General features: G+C 45.4%; 1 long non-coding RNA gene across 1 annotated transcript; it reads left to right on the top strand.

Moving 5' to 3' along the window:
- The first annotated feature begins 5,670 nt into the window (after positions 1-5,670).
- Positions 5,671-13,511, top strand: LOC129151946 (uncharacterized). Its single transcript, XR_008558651.1, has 3 exons — positions 5,671-5,723; positions 7,074-7,258; positions 13,364-13,511. It is a non-coding gene; the product is annotated as an uncharacterized LOC129151946 (long non-coding RNA).
- Positions 13,512-15,586: the final 2,075 nt, after the last annotated feature.

Below are 15,586 nucleotides of genomic sequence, written 5' to 3'. Positions count from 1 at the left end.
TGGCTTTGTTGCCACTGTGTGTTTTCATGCATGGCCGTAACACTTGTTCTTGACATTTCAAGTGGGAAGATGGAAAGCTGGGTTTTTCTCCCACCACTCTTGGCTCCCTGTAATGCTGGGGCTGACCAGCAGACCCCAAGCGATGGATGAATAATTACTCTGACACACATTTCTTTGAAAGAGAGGGCAAAGGACTGCCTGGCTAAAGAAACCTGACAGGCTCATTCACCTGCCTCCTTAGGTTTCTACTATAGCAACAGCTTGAACTAAAATTAACCTCTAAGTATCCTTGAGAATACACATGGATTTGCAGTGTCCTTTAAACAAGGATGTTTTGAAGTCTAAACATAAAGATTCCAGTAAAACACCTGGGGGCTCAGACTTGTTTGGAAATGTCAAGGCAGAGTCCGCCACCTTTGGCAAGAATCCCCTAGAGGCCTCTGACCTTTTGGAAATTCCTTCTTACAGACTTTCCAACCAAGTCCTGTGCTTCCTCACACTGTAATACCTTTCTCATCTCATCAGACCCACCTGCCACCATCTGGACCCTGTTGACCTTGCTCCTGAGCAGGGCAGCAGGAAGTAGGTGACCAGAGGGAGGTGCATGATGCCACTCTGAAAAGAAGCAAGCCTGACTTTACCCCAAGAGTAAAGGGGTTAGAGCTTGGGCTTCAATGACAACTGGCCTACACTCAGGTCCCAGTTCTTCTACTAACTGTGTCATTTTTTTTTTTTTTTTACAAGTTACTCAACCTTTCTGTACCTCATTCATTAACTGGGGTCACTAAAATTTTTTTTTTTTTTTTTAGGTTATCAATATTTTATTTTATTTTTTATTTATTTTTTTAATTTCTTTATTGATTAAGGTATCACATATTTGTCCTCGTCCCCCCATTTCCATCCCACCCCCCTCCCCACACATGTCCCCACCCCCCTGTTGTCCTTAACCGCTGGTTGGGCTCATATGTCTGCACACAAGTCCTTTGGTTGATCTCTCCCTTTATCCCCACCCTTCCCTACCCTCCCCCCGAGGCCCGACAGTCTGATCCATGCCTCCTTGTTTCTGGGTCTGTTCTTGTTCATCAGTCTATGTTGTTCATTATTTCCCCTAGATGAGTGAGATCATGTGCTATTAGAAATACACTTATAAGAACCGAAAATGAGACAAGCAATAATGGTTATGGTGACAGGCAAATGAATCGGTCTGTAGTGAGTTTCTTTCTGGGCCAACAGTTCTTTTGAGACCCAATTTCAATGTCCAACAGTTCCTTATGTGTACATGTCAGCACTGACATTTCAGTTCTGGATGGTGGACAACTGGTGGTAATGCAGGTCCGACTCTGTCTGGTTTGGTCCTGGGCAATCTGCAGTGATGCACAGCTGCTAACTGCTAGTATGGGAAGGCCACATCAGTGTCTTCTGTCTCTGGACTGCTTCTCTTCTGTCTTCATGGCTGGAGTAGTCCTGTCGATTCTTCTCTTGCTAGAATCCACATGGTCTCGGAGTTGTTTTCTGAAAATATACAAACATATTCTCGACCAAAAGTTAATAAAGGAATATTTTCTATAAATTTGACTGGGGATCCTTTTTCAATTTTTGCCCAAATGATTTTCCTCTGGCTTGTTTTATCACCTTGTGTGTTTTTCATGGGTGTCTTGCTTTTAGCTTGGGGTCACTAAAATTTATTTCAAGAGTTGCTGTGAGGATTACATGGGCAAGGAATGCAAGCTCCTAGTAGGTACTTGGCACAGAGTATGGCCTCAGGAAATGTTCACTCAAAAAGCCCCTTGAGCCCGTCCGGCTGCCTGCTGTGCTTCCCTCTGCCCAGCACCTTCTCGGCTGCCATGCGGAAACAAGGTCTTTGGGAGTCAGATTGAGGCTGGAAGAGGCCTTTGGGACCGGTCTGCCCCCACTTGACTCAGAACCCTCTCCGCTGCAGCAGCAGTGGAGGCCCCTCACCCCCAGGCTGTCTGAGAAGGGAGCCGCCACTTCACAAAACTCCTTTTGTTCTCCCTTCTAGAAGGGTTTTCTTCATATTGAGCTCAAATCTGCCTATTTTCTAATTTCTACGCGTAATTTTGAGTTTCTCCCTCTTTCCATTTCACTCCCTCTTCCACATGACAGCCTTACGAATTTTTGAACCAGTGCTTTCCCCTTTCTTATTAATTTCTCACTTAAGCCAGTCTAATGCAGCACTAGATTCATGTTTGATGCGTTTACTTTGATCTTCCAGGCACCTCTCTGAGGAACCGACCCTCCTGATTCTCAGTGGCTCAGATGAAGCCAGCACCAACCCCACTGCTCAGCCCCAGAGGTGGGGGTGTGACCCAGAGCACTCTGTTGTCCTGGCTGCAATGCTGGTTAGAAGTAAGGAGGCCCCAGCTGCACCTTTCAGGGGGATTCCCAAAATTTTGCTGGATCTCTGGGAAAAGATTCATGTTCCTTTTGGAGGGCTCACTGTCTCTATGTGTAACTCTGTGGCCACCTCTGCCAACACGCAAGGAGCTTTCGTCTAAGAATAGATCTAAAAACAGAGATGGAGTCTGCAGTTAGAGAGAAATAGACAATAGACAACTTCCAGGTGACAGAGTTTGAACTGAGGATCAAAGTGTACCAAAACCCATCAGAAATAGAGATAGAGATAAAGATGATAGAGATAGAGAGAAAGAGATAGAGATGATAGAGATTGAGATAGAGATGATAGAGATAGAGTGATAAAGAGAGAGATAGAGGAGCAGATAGAGATAATAGAGATAGAGATAGAGAAAGAGAGAGAGAGATAGAGAGAGAATTTGGTGTCCCACTGATTTGGTGTCCCACTGATTAATGCATTCATTGGTTGCTTTTTGTCCACTGAGCTACCCGGCCAGGGCAATACATTGTGTCTTGAACATCCCAGTTATATGGGCTTAAAACCATGACCCCTTTTCCGTTTTAAGCCAGTTTGAGTTGGTTTTCTGTCACCTGCAACCAAAAGTACCCTGACTTGTCCAGATAGGAAGTTCCCCCAACAGGACTCATAGGCTTGACGCTGGAGTTCTCTCCACACCCGGGCTATCCTCAGGTGGACACCAACACGCTGTCACTGGCACACAGGAGAGCTACTCATCCTTAGCACTCCTAGAACATAGAGACAAGGGCACTTTGCAAAACCACCTTTAACCTTTCCTCCAGACTAAGTGGCTAATCTGGATCTGGGTATATTTCAGCCAAATATGAAATACCAAGCAGAAGCAACAACCCAGAAATTCCTTGTTTGCTGACCAAGCCAGAGTTAGTAAAACAGAATTCAAGAGACAGTGCCATCTCAGGGCTAGACTTCCAGGCACCAAAACTGTAGCAGAAGGCAAGAGACCCCCCCACTCAGGGAGGGAGGACCAGGGGTACATCTCCTCCCTCAAACCCTAGCCCACAGGTTTTTGGGCTGAACTGAAACTCTCAGGATATACTCAGAGGAGGCACCTGGTTTTCTTAATTGTTATTTTTTAAAAGCATGGAATGAAATGTATAATGAAGCTTCCACAAGAATCAAAGACACAAAGACTCCTGATACTAGTCTGCTTGGGTGGCAATAACAGAGCACCACAGGCGGGGCCTTAAACAACAGACATTTATTTCCTCATGGTTCTAGGGGCCAAAGTCCAAGAGCAAGGTGCTGACAGGGCTATTTTTCCTGAGGCCATTCCCCTTGGCTTGTGTAGATGGTCCTCTTCTCACGGCACCTTTCATGTGGTCTTACTTCTGTGCATGTCTGTGTCCTCACCTCTTCCTATAGGACACCAGTCATTTTGGAGGAGGGCCCCGCCCTGGCCTCATTTGACCTTGGTTACCTTTGTGAAGACCCGGTCACTAAATACAGTCACAGTCTAAGGTACAGGGTGAGGACTTTAACATACTGATTTTGGGAGGACATAACTCAGCCCACAACACTCACCAACAGTAAACTTCTGGCTGCTCCAAACAACTATTAATTATGTAATGTTTAGGAAATTGAAACCTTGAGAGCCCCCATTTATGTTAGGAATGAGATGAAGAGGCTCCCTTTATTGATCATGAAGGCCATCACTGCTTCATAGGAACAGATCAAAGGAAAAGAAGAAAGCAGAGGCCCTGTGCAGAAGCAGCCCAGTGTTTGCTGAGAGAGAGAGAGAGAGAGAGAGAGGAGCCAGTTGTCCTGACACAGTCAGCTCGCCCTGGCTGAGAACCCACGGAAGCCTGGTCACATCCTGTCCCAGCTTTCACTGTTGCCCCTGCTCCCGCAGGGCTGGCGAGGCCATGCCCCTTCCAGAAGCCTGTTAAGCAAGGTCACTTCTAAGCACATTTGTATTAGAAAAACACCAAGGTGGAAGAGTGAGGAAAGAAAAGGCATGGATCTGGTCTTTGATCTTTTGCAACAACTTGCCAATTTGACAAGTTACCAGATTTTTAAAAGTAATGATTAAACAGTATATAACATCAGTGTACATTACATATAACACAATAGATTGTTTTTACTTGAAAAATTACAATTGAAAGTAGTAGTGGCGTGAAGGGGAACTAAAACCCCATTATCAGTGTCAGAAGATGCCATTTAAAGTAACCTCATATTGGGTCTTATTTTCTATGTCAACTAACAGCCACTATTTTGTAGGTTAAAGACATTCTGACTCTCATGGTAAAACAATATAGCCCAGTGGAGTAGGAGGAAAAGAAAGAACAGAACTGTTCTGGGTCTGAGCTGGCCTTGTTTCTCTCTCTTCATTTCCTCATCAACACCCAGCAGACTTTGTTTTGTCCTTTCTTCATCCAGAGTTCGTGTCTGCCAGGAGAGCTGTGCACTTTCTATACCTCTGCTTGGGATCCTTCCCTCCTGGCTTCTGGGGCTTACTCCTTTTCATCATTCAGTCCTCAACTTCAGTGTACGCCTCCTTGGAGCACTCTCCCATTCCCACTCCAATTCTAACCACCACCATCCCAGTGCCTCTCCAGGTGCAGCCCAGCCCAGCCCAGCTCTGTCAGCTCACCTGGGAGCCTCATGTGGAGCTTGCTGAACCCAGAGCCCTTTATAGTGCGGCCTAGCAGTGAATGACAAAACAAGCCGTGGGTGAGCTCATGAGCATCAAAGCTTGAGGACCACAGCCATGCCCCTTCCTTGAAGTCTTTCTCCACAGCTCCCAGCAAGAAGAAATTAGTCTTATTTATTTGTTCATTTCTTGTCTCTCTGGAAACCTCTCTTGCCTCGATTGTTGCTGTAGACCCTGAACAGTGCCTGGCTCAATAAATATTGTTTGGATAAACGAATGAATGATTAGATGGAGAGACAATACGAAGAGAGACTTTGGAGTTGGACAGTCTGGGTGAATCCTAACTGCCACTTGCCATCTATGTGATCAAATTATTCTTTCCCCTAAGACTGTTTCCTCTTCTGTGAAATAGGGGTAGAAATAAGATCTACCTTAAGATTACTGGAAGATAAAATGAGCTAACACATGTTAAATGCTTCCGGGGCTTAATAAATCTCCATTGTTATTATCAGCTAATCCCTTCCTTTATAAACAGTGCAAAGGAGGCCCCCAGGGGCAGAGGGAGAAGGTGGATGGATGGGCAAAAGGAAGCCATATGTAGCCACTGGAGAAGAATGACCATGTTCGCGGGAGTTCCAGACAGCAAGTAACACAAAGCAGGATATTTGCTAAATGAAGCCTAATGAACATGGAGAGAGAACCGGCTCTCAGAAACCTCTGGTAGGCTCAGGAGTGGAGTTGGAACCTGGGTCCAGAGGGAGAGGGAGCGGTAAGCTTTGACCTTGCACTGTCCAGAACCATGCCCGTGTCCCACGTGAATTTCTCTTCTGGATAAGCACAAAGTTCAGGGATGTCGCTTATTTGCTGTTTAGAGCAGCAAAGAGACTTGCCCTGCATCCCACCCATTAGTGTTTCTTGCCAGGGCTGACCTGCAGACCCTGAGCAATGGATGAATGATTACCCTGACACAGGTTCGCGTGAAAGAGAGGGCTAAGGGACTGCCTGGCTAAAGGAACCAGACAGCCCCATTTGCCTGCCTCTTCAGGCTTTTATTGTAACAGCAGTTTGAGATAAAGTTTACCTTTTGGATACAATTAGTATGGTAAGTACTATTGGGAGGACACATGTGTTTGTAGTGTCCTTTAAGCAAGGACACCCAAAGATTAAGCATAAGGATTCCAGTAAACACCTGAGGGTCCGCAGGTGCACAGGCTTGTTTGGAAAGATCAAGGCACAATTAGAGGCCCCGCCTTCGACACTCCCCTAAGTCGGAATTCTGATAATCAAGGGAGGGCCGCCTTCAGCCCACTCCTTTTTTTGGAATTTTCCTCCTTACAAACTTTCCAACCAAGTCTCTTGTGCTCCCCCAGAGTTTCTCACCCAAGAAGAGAGGTTTTAGCTCAGGGCTGGCTTTGTTTAAGGATGCCTTTAAAACTGCTGTTCTCCATGGCAACCAGAGGAACAACTGAGTGGAGAGCTTTGCCCCAATCCCCAGGTTGCTCCCGGCCTTCAAGTTTGTTTCAGGTACTGAAGACAAGGCGCTGAGCACAAACCGCACTCACTGTTCCTTCTGAGCCCCAAGGCTGGAAGCACGTGCTTTTAGCAAATGCTGTGGGAATGTGATCTAGTCAGCAGCACTCCCCGAGCATGAACATGTGAACATCCAAAGGGAGAATTTAGAGAGTGACTACTCACACTATTAAAGATTTCTTTCTTTTTTTTCCTAAAAGGATTCAGAGCACTATGCCTTTAAATAGTTTGGTTTCCCTGGCCTATGTATTTTACATGCATTTTACAAAAACTCAACTTACTCAGAATTACTGGAAACATGGTGCCTACACAGGGAAGCCGGGCCAGTGGGAGTCCCAGGGTTGGTGAGAGGGGGTGGGTCAAGAGCGTGTCTCCATGGCAACAGAAGGGAAGGCTTCCTTCCGCCCTCGCAGCTCCTCTCCAAGCCAAGCTCTCTTTGGGGTTGTGAAAGGGGGCAGAAATAGAATGTTGGGGAACCAGCTAGACTTGTAAGAAATATTGATCAGGCTGTGAACCATGACTGTTTTATTCTGATTAAAGAAGGCACATTCCGCCCGGGCTGGAGCTGACCTGGAGACGCAGCCCTTCCTCCCCATTTGGAGCTGCCTGTCATCATGCGAAGATGAACAAAGATTTGTTACAGAAACCAGAATCGCCAGCCTTTGGGGGCCCCCAGCCCTTTGTGCACACCTGCAGGCCGTGCAGACCTCCAGCCTGCTCACCTGGTAATTCTGGCACTCCCTTCGGCTATTTCCCCTGTGACCCCAGCCCTTGCATATCACTAAGCCCTTTGAGGACCCTAGTCCTTTCATTTCTGTAAACTGCCCTTTGCAATATAAGCAGCTGGCTTATGGTGGGGGCAGAGAGCAGACGTTTGTGGGTGACCTGCTGCTCTCCCACACTGCCGGCAGTATTGGAATCAACGTTCATATAGGATTCAACCCTGCCTCTGCTTCATTGGCTTGAGTAGTGACAGGCAGCCCGGACCCATTGTTTGTCTGGTTATAGTTGGGGTTTGATGATGAGCTTAGACAGGACTGGACCCCTGAATCCCATGCAGTTTCTTTAGGGAGAGCTCTACTAACAGAATAAACTCTTCCTTTGATCATCTTTGAAGTTTTCCTGGATGCCGGCTGAACTCGGTGGATTAATAGCTGGTTTAACATTGGGGCACAGGCTGTCCCAGTGTGCAGGCAGCCACCTGTCCCAGAGAAGAGCCCAGGGATAACCCTTGCAGTTTACCAGGCCAGAGATGGACCTTTCTGCCCCAGCAGCTGAACCTGAGGCAGTGCCTTTACCTTTGCTTAGCCCCTCCTCCCGCCCCCCCACAAGCACCCCCTCCCCCACCCCCACTGGAGGCTGGGCCTGCCCAGCCAGGACAGGGCTGTTATGTTAGCCAGGGCATTCTTGGCTTGCTGCTCATGGCCCGTGACTCCCCACAACAATGTTTCAGACCTGGAAAATTGTGTTGATTCCTAAGCATGAAAATAAAGCTTTAAAGAGGAAATAAATATTTAAGGGTCTGAGAAATGTGACATGATATCAGTGAGTCAGCTGCTATTCAGCTCAAACCCTGCATGATTACATAAAAATGTAACTGTTTGATTCACAAGAAAACATTGATAAGAAAACTCCAAATTGGAATTATAAAAATGATACAGCAAAAATTTGCATGCTCTGTGGGATATGAAAATGTTGTAATGTGTTTGCTGTGAAATGGGACAGAACTGAACACTGAGGTCCTAGACTTGGGCCTGACTCCCCTACTTACTAACTTCGCTGTCTTAGGCAATCAATAAAACTCATGGAACAATGTTTGTGAAAGGAGTTTAAATAAGATCAAGGTCATTTTAGGTAATTGGTAGATGTAAAAGTGCCAATGAAATGCTGTTTTATTTTTATTTGTGAAAAATTTAAGGCAAATATGTAGAAGTGAAAGGAAAGATTTTCTCATGTGACCACCCCCTCACTACCTTTTGTTTGCTTGTTAGTGATGGGAAGGCCGGTGTGGGCAAGAGGCACCTCTCACACACCTCAAGGAAGGCAAGATGAGTGTGGGGCCTTCTGCGGAACACTGGGGAGAGTTTGTTTTTTAGACGTCTGTTGAACATAGTGTTTACTATATTCCTAGAAGAAGAGAAGAAGAGCAAAGTCTAAAGGGCCTGAGGGTAGAACCCAGATGGTGGTGCTCAGGTCTCCTAATCCATTTGCCTGGCAGTCAGAGATGTGCATCCACAAGGCAAACCAAAACAGACCACACACAAATCCACCCACATTCTCCTCAAGAAATATCCTTTCTGTATGGCCAGTGCCCTCTTTGTTTTAAAATAATTATGAACTTGTGAGGAAGAACAATGACAGCATAGGTAAACGCCTGTACTCGCCGCCTCCCACAACCACATCAAAATTACAACTAAAGGAGAGAACAAGCATTATTCAGAACCACCTGGAATCTGGCTGAATGGAAGTTCTACAACTAGAGAAGTAAAGAAGGAAACACATTGAGACTGGTAGGAGGGGTGGAGGCACAGAACAGGCTGGTCCGAAACCCATGTATGTTTTTTTTTTTTTTTTTTTTTTTTTTTAATCAGGAGGGATATCTCTGCTGTGGAGGCCTCCCATGAGGAGCAAGGGGTCCCAGCCTCACAATAGACTCCCAGCCCAGGGTTCCAGAGCTTGGAAGAGAAGACTCCATAACTTTAGGCTATAAAAACCAGTGGGGATTGTGGCTGAGGGACACAGAGACTACTGGAAAGAAAGTGGGGATTGTGGCTGAGGGACACAGAGACTACTGGAAAGACTACAAGAAAACCCAGGTGTTCCTCTTAAAGGGCTGGCACACTATCTTACCTGGACTCCCAGCACTGGGTGGCTTTGGGGGACCCAGATACATACAGAGAGGAACTGGATTGTCTGGCATCTGGGCAGGAATTCAGGAGTGGCTTTCTTCCAGACAGGGGAGCTTGCAGGGGTCATTGTTCCTGTGCTGGGACCTCCCTGTTACAAGGCTGACTGGCAGCCATGTCTGAGTCTCCATCAGCATGGAGCACACTGTTTGCTCCACCATGGTGATTCCCTGAGATCCCACACCATCCAGTTTGCAGCCCCATCCAACCTGTTTTCAGCAGCTTTTCCATATGAATGGTCTGTCCTTTCTCAGGCCTCAGACTTTGCTAAAATCTCTCAAACAAGCTGCAGCTGGTGTAAGAGTGCCCAAAACCAATCAATAAAAGGCCCAAGACCAGGCACTAGTACCAGCCTGACTTGTCTGGGCACCTCCAAGCACAATACAAATAGCTCCTGCCAGGTGGCCCCAGGCAGTGGATGACTTTATACCTCCCTGGAGGTGCTAGAGCCAGTGCACCCAGTGGACAGCGTCAGACCATACCAGATTACAACTTTACACATCCACAAGTGACACACTCAAGGGGCAGACCCAGTGAGCACCAAAGCCCCACTGAAGCAAGTCCTGCTCCATAGGGGTGTCTCCTGCACAGCAGCTCTCCCACTGTAGTCACAGCTGGTCCTCACAGCCAATTGGCCTGGAGATCAAGTCCTCCCAGTGACACCAACAGTGATCAAGGCTCAACTACAAGACTGTGCACATAGCCCACATAGGGGCGCACCTAGAGTGCCCAGCTCAGGTGACTGGGGAGGCTGAGCCATTGGGCCCTACAGGACACCTACTACACAAGGCCACTCTACCAGTTCTAGGAGACATAGCAGCTTTACCTAATACATAGAAACAAACACAGGGGAGCAGCCAAAATGAGGCAACAAAGAAACACCTCACAAATGAAAGTAACGGAAGCAAGCTAGCTACGGGGTACTGAGTGAAAAACCATGGGATGAGGTTACTCAAGGATCTTGATGAGAGCTTCAAGGGACTTAGTGAGACTTCCAAGGATATTAGTGAGAATGTCAAAGACATGAAAAAGGATCAGCCAGAAATTAAGCATACACTGACTGAAATAAAGAATCATTTACAGGGATTCAGCAGTAGAGTAGAGGATTCTGAGACTCAAATCAATGATTTGGAATATGAGGAAGCAAAACACACCCAACCAGGAGAGAAAAAAAAATCCAAAAATATGAAGATAGTGTAAGGAGCCTCTGGGACAACTTCAAGTGTACCAACATTTGCATTATGGGGGTGCCAGAGAGAGAGAGAGAGAGAGAGAGAGAGCAAGATATTGAAAACCTATTTGAAGAAATAATGACAGAAAACTTCCCATACCTGGTGAAAAAAATAAACTTACAAGTCCAGGAAGCACAGAGAGGCCCTAACAAGAGGAACCCAAAGAGGCCCACACCAAGATACATCAATTAAAATGTCAAGGGCAAAAGACAAAGAGAGAATCTTAAAGCAGCAAGAGAAAAGCAGTTAGTTACCTACAAGAGAAAACCCATATGATTTCAGGTCAGCTGATTTCTCAACAGAAACTTTGCAGGTCAGAAGGGAGTTGCAAGAAATATTCAAAGTGATGAATAGTAAGTACCTACAACTAACCAGCAAAGATCTTATTTAGAATTGAAGGTCAGATAAAGAGCTTCACAGACAAGAAAAAGCTCAAGGAGTTCATCACCACCAAACCAGTATTATATGAAATGTTGAAGGGTATTCTTATTTATTTATTTATTTATTTATTTATTTATTTATTTATTTACTGGAGGCCCGGTGCATGGATTTGTGCTCTGGTGGGGTCCTTCAGCCTGGCCTGTGCCCTCTCCCAATCTGGGGTCCCCCGGGGTATGTCGGAGTGACGGTTTCGGCTCAATTCCCACAGGGTGGCCTGTGGGGATCAGGCTGAAAACTGCAGTCCTGTGGGGATCAGGTAGAAACTGGCAGTCCAACACTGCCTGCTGCTCCTGCCTCCTGTTCCTGCTCATCCTGGCCCTGCTGTGCCTACCGCGGGCTCTCACTTCGTCAGTCCTAAATGGGAGAGGCTTGCGTTGCCACAGTGGCGCTTGCCAGTCATGAGACTGGCATGTGGTGCCCATTGGTCAGCTGAGCGGTGCACCCACTGTGGGAGTGCACTGACCACCAGGGGGAAGCTCCTGCATTGAGCATCTTCCCCCTGGTGGTCAGTGCGTGTCATAGCTACTGGTGGAGCAGTCAAGCGGTCGACTGGTCACTTAGGCTTTTATATATATAGATTTATTTATTTATTTATTTATTTATTTAGTTAGTTAGTTAGTTAGTTAGTACATTTTATTTTTTAATTTTATTGGGGTGACATTACTCAACATGAAGATATAAGTTTCATGTGTGGATTCCTAATTTACAAAATCTGTATATAGAACCATGTTCCCACAACCCAAAGTCAAATCTGTCACCTCATATTAGGAGCCTTTTCTTCCCCCACCCGCCTCCCTCTGGCAACTGCCACACTGCTGTTTGTGTTCATAAGTTTCAGTTTAATATCCCACATATGAGTTAAATCATATAGTTCTTAGCTTTTTCTGTTTGACTTACTTCATGTCGCATAATGTTCTCAAGGTCCATCTATATTGTAAATTACGCTATTTCATCCTTTCTTATGACCGTGTAGTACTCCACTGTGTATATGTACCACATCTTCTTTATCCAGGCCTCTATCGTAGGGCACTTTGGCTGTTTCCAATACTTGGCCATCGTGAATAATGCTGCCATGAACATAGGGTGCATATATCTTTGCATATAAATGATTTCAAGATTTTTGGGTATATTCTCAGGAGCTGGATTGTTGGATCATATGATAGCTCTATTTTTAATTTTTTGAGGAATTGCCAGACTGCTTTCCATAGTGGTTGTACCAGTCTACATTCCCACCAGCAGTGAATGAGGGTCCTATTCTTTAAGAAGAGGAAGAAGAAGAATATAAGATAAAAAATATGAACAATCAAGTGGCAATAAATATATATCTATCAACAATTTAATCTAAAATCAAATGAAACAAACAAGGAATCTAATGAACAAAATAAACTGCTGAATAAAATAGAATCAGAGGCATGGAAACATGGGACAGACTGATGAATCTCAGAGGGAAGGGGTTGGGGTGTGGGAAAAGATTAAATTACCTATGGACACAGTAGGCTGGTGAAGGCCTGGTGTTGGGTAGGAACCAGGTGGAGGGGGGCAATGAGGAAAAAAGAGGGACATCTGTAATACTCTCAGTAATAAAGATTAAAAACAACAACACAGAAATAAAACAATAAAACAATTATGAACTTGTATGTATCCAGCATCTTAACTTTAAAATATTTCAAGCAAAACAGTACAGATTACAGGTAAAAATTGACAAATCCACATTCTTAGTGTTATGTTTTAACAAATTTACTTCAGAAAATTATAGATCAAACAGACAAAACATTAACAATAGTATAACAGATTTGATGGCAAAAATACTAATTTTGATTTAACAGACACATAGGAGACAGGACATACATAAAATATTGTTTCAAGGCATTGAACATTTATAAAAATTGTCCATATATTAGATCAAAAGGCAAACCTCAAAAATAATAAAATAAATATCTAGCATATCTCTGACTATAAGGCAATTATGTTTGAAAGCAACATATATACTTTTAAAAATATATATTTTTTATTGATTTCAGAGAGGAAGGGAGAGGGAGAGAGAGATAGAAACATGAATGATGAGAGAGAATCATTGATGTTTCAAGCCTGCAACATGGGCATGTGCCCTTGAGTGGAATCGAACCTGGGACTCTTCAATCCACGGGGCGACACTATCCACTAAGCCAAACTAGCCAGGGCTATATATATATATATACTTTTAACAAATATATTGAAAAACTTTAAAAAATGCCCTTGAATATTTTTCCAGCGCCCCTTTCTTGGTGGGACCCTGACTGTCAGGACTGTCTGTGCCATGAGGATGTGAAGTTGGGGAGGAGCTCGCTCTTGGACATCACATGGGCGCACGTGGCTCAGGCTGGGCCCAGACTGATGGTAACAATGCAAGGCCTGCTTGCAGAGAAAATGCAGTAAAATCTCCACACACCAATATTGACTTAATTAAAACAGTGTCTAGTTCAGAGCAGCTCCAACGCTGCAGCTCATTGTGTACTCTATTAGCTAATAAAAAGTATCAAAAACAATCAGCGTCTGATTAAATTGCTCTGTTTTTTCCAGCTCTTGTGGACTTAGAAGTATTTTGGTTTCTGGAGTTTACTTAAGGAGCAGAACTTTCGAGAGTTCCTGGTAGGTATTCATATTGGGAGTTGGATACTCGCACCTCCCGACCCCTGAGTGCGTTGCCTGCAGCCTTGCTCTGGTGGCTTTCGTTTAAAGACTGGCTTCTAGAGACACCCTGCGCACTGGAGACTCCGGGCCGCAGTGCACTGGCACTTTCCACCTGTCACCCTCCAGGTCACCCCCAGCTCTGCATGTCTTGTTCATCCCTTCATGTCTAGCCAAGGCCATCCCTTTCAGAAGCCTTCTCTGGGAAGGACCTCAGACTCGGTCCTCTCTTTCTTCCACCTTTCATGGCTCTTAAGATTGACACCACCCGTTGTAGGGCTTACATTCTTCTTTGCATCCAGTTCGTCATCGCCTGTGGCCTCATGTGTGACAGATTCTGGAGAAGACATATAGACGAGCAGGTCAAAGTTCCTGCCCTTGACGACATGCAGGGATGTATTAGGAGTTAGGAGATGCCCATGGAGGAGGATGGCAGCCACTGACCCTGAGCTGGTGGCCCCGGAAGGCTGCATGGAGAAGGCAGACTTTAAGCTGCGTTCAGGGAGATGAATAGATCTCTCCCTATGGTTGCATTTCTATCCAACAAAGGCCAAATCCAAGGGTTCAGACTTGTCAGGGAGCAGACAATGATGGCTGTGGACCGTGCTGGTTGTTAAGAGCACATCTACAGGCGCCAGACTCCCAGGATGGGAATCCTGGCCACAGTCCTAACCTCTCCGGGCCTGTTCCTCCCTGGACAGTGTGGATAACAGCAGTGCCTACCTCCCAAGGTTGCTGTGAGGATGAATAGAGGTAAAGTGCATCAAGTGGTGCCTGGCATGTGGTCACAGGAGCAGTGACTACCTGCCAGGGGACCAGCAGAGGCCCACGAGGAGATGCCGCCGGCAAGGGGCCGATTTCGAGTGGAGCCTGTGTACAATGGTGAGGGCCAGCTTGGGCTTCTCTTGTGGGCAAGTGTTCATGAGGCATGTTTTATCATAGTTAAAACTGAAGAGAACCATCTTAGACCTTCTTGTTTTCTCTATGGCACCTAGAACAGTTCCTGATACTCGCTAGATGCTTGTTGAGTGAATGAATGAATGGATGAATACTAGGCTAAAGATTCTTGCTTCTGTGTGCACTGCATGCTATTCAGGTGTCCACTGAAGCTTTCCTTATGTATTTAATACCTTATTCTTTCATGCTCTCATGTCTACGCGCTCACTCCTCTCTCACTGTGATCTTCACTCTTTCAGCCTTCTCTTCTTCTAGGGAATTTGACTACCTGAGCTTATGTCTGTCTGAATGTTTGCTTCAGAGTATACCATTTCAAGTATGAATTCCCACCCTCATCCATCCTGGGCCACTCCACACTTCTCTGCCTCCTCTCACTCTCAGGCTCCTCCTCACTGCAGCAGAAGTTTGTACTTTTAGGGTGTACTCAGTGTAATGCTGTCTACCTTATACTGGGCTCTCAACGCTGCCTGGCAATCATTGATTCTTTTAACCCTCTAAAAATGAAATAATACAGACATCTACAAAAAGTGTACAGCTCAGTGAAATCTCACAGAGCTAGCCTGCAAGTGGTCACCACCTGGCTCAAAATGAGAATGTTCCAGCTACCCTGCCGTCCTCCTCATGCCCTCTCCTCAGCACTATTGCTTTGTCTTTTGCTATCCTGAGGTTTAGTTAATTATGTCTAACCATGAAGACACTACAGTTTAGTTTTGCCCAATCTCTGAACTTCATGCAGATAGAACTATACAATATATATTGTGTGTACATTTGTCTATATATATATATTTTAGTTACTGTTATGTTCACGAATTTATCCATTTCATCACACAAATCTGGAATGCATTCATTC

The sequence above is a fragment of the Eptesicus fuscus genome, chromosome 16, assembly GCF_027574615.1.
Source record: "Eptesicus fuscus isolate TK198812 chromosome 16, DD_ASM_mEF_20220401, whole genome shotgun sequence".
Taxonomy (NCBI): Eukaryota; Metazoa; Chordata; class Mammalia; order Chiroptera; family Vespertilionidae; genus Eptesicus; species Eptesicus fuscus.
This window is presented reverse-complemented; position numbering and strand designations above follow the sequence as displayed.